Below are 1,912 nucleotides of genomic sequence, written 5' to 3' on the forward strand. Positions count from 1 at the left end.
GGGGGGGGGGGAGGTGGAACTAGCTTTATCCTTCATGGTACTCTAATGAAAGGTCTCAACGAAAGGAATTAATTTCTACCAACCATAGCCCTCCTCCTCGACCTCTTATCATAATCGGGTATATTCCCTTATACCTCAAGAACGGATTGTTCGAAGAGGGTACTCACAAAGACGTCTGCAAGAAATATATCCATTGTTGATGGCAAAACAAAAGCTATTTCGGTTAAAGAATGCGCTTTATCTGCACAAGAGTTGTGCACAATTTATACTTGTTTAATTTTCTATAATGTATTATCGACATCTTTTTACCTCTTATGTATGCATTGTTGCTTTCTATTACTGTCTATTTTCCAGCCTAATATTTTCCATCTGTTATTTTATGTTTGGTCAAATAGCCATTCGTCACCCTTACTGCATTTTTATCCCTTAAAGTTCTCTCTTATTTTCGATACCCATTCTTCTTGATTCCGTATTTTACCATTCAGACCTCCTCCCCTTCTCCTTGCGCCCCTTTATCATTTTTTGACTATCTCTTATTTTAGATCTTTCGTGCTCTCTTTCTCGTCGTTTTATTCCAATTCCTCTCTTCTATCCACGGTTCTATCGATTTCAGCACTCTGATATTCTTTTGCAAAATACCAGAAGTGTTCATCGTTGCTTGTTACTTCCGCCACGTTTCAGACCGTAATCTCATATCTCTTTTGTGTGTTACTCCCCCATATCTTTTCCTCTACTTCATTTTTCGTCACCTTTTTCCTTGCTCTCGCTTACCCTCTAATTTCCTCTTTTAATACCTTTTCCCGTCTTTGCATATTCTTTTTTTCGGTACAGTATACATATTCCCCATCTTCTATAATCTTTTCTTAACTTCGTCTCCCACCCTCTTCCATTATGTCATATTGCTAAATACACTCTGTACCCTCCATTCTCCCTTCTTCTGATGATTCAGCGACGATTATTTTGTTTCTCTATGCTTCAATTGTTCTCGCCCCTTCCGCATTAGTCTCTAACTTTTTGCTCGGGCATTTCTTCGTCCCCCATTTTCGGTACTTTGGTTCCTCCACCTCCGCCATCTCTCTATCGTTATATTATTCTATATTTTCTCTCCCTCGCTTGTTTCATTTTCTTGTTTGCATATTTTTCTTGTTCCACCCATCATCTGTTACTTTATCTTTCTTGTCTCTCTGTTTTGATTTTTCTGTCGCTTTTCTCTCTCTCTCTCTCTCTCTCTCTCTCTCTCACCAGTTTTTTCATTATTTCCGACCCTTGTCCCTTCCTCTTCCACCATCTCTCTCTACTTTCATTTCTTCTCTCGCTCATCTTTCCTTCTGCTTTTATACCTTTCTTGCTTGTAAACATTGTTCTTCTTCTCCGTCTTTCCATGTCCTATCTCTGTTCACCACCAGCTGCTGAGCCCTATTTGCCGCTTATACGTCATCAAATCAAATCAAATCAAATCAATTTTATTCTCCATTGTAAAAAAAATTATAAAAATTTTACCTACACTTAACTTTAGGAGAAAATGGTGGGAAAAATTACTCCACCACCGACTTACAATCATTCATAAGAAACAGGTATGTGCCGCTTACTGCAGTGCATACTTTGAATTGATTAGATACGGGATTAGATAACGGAGAAACCAAAAAGGAAAAAAAATTGGTAAATATCTCTCGATATTTTCATCGTAACGTTGCTAGGATACTGTCATAAATGGTGTTGTTGTTATATAGCCATTTCTTTAATTGCTTTACATTCCTACACAATTCCGGACAATGATCAACTATGTAATTATAAATTATGGGACCGGCATAAAGAAAAGTTTTTCGAAAGGTCGTAAAATTAGGTTTGAGCGGCTTTACTTTATCCTTGTCTTTACCTCGCGTATGTCTTTCATATTTTTTAGTTTGAAAAC

The sequence above is a fragment of the Photinus pyralis genome, unplaced genomic scaffold, assembly GCF_008802855.1.
Source record: "Photinus pyralis isolate 1611_PpyrPB1 unplaced genomic scaffold, Ppyr1.3 Ppyr1.4_LG9, whole genome shotgun sequence".
In the NCBI taxonomy this organism is placed as follows: domain Eukaryota; kingdom Metazoa; phylum Arthropoda; class Insecta; order Coleoptera; family Lampyridae; genus Photinus; species Photinus pyralis.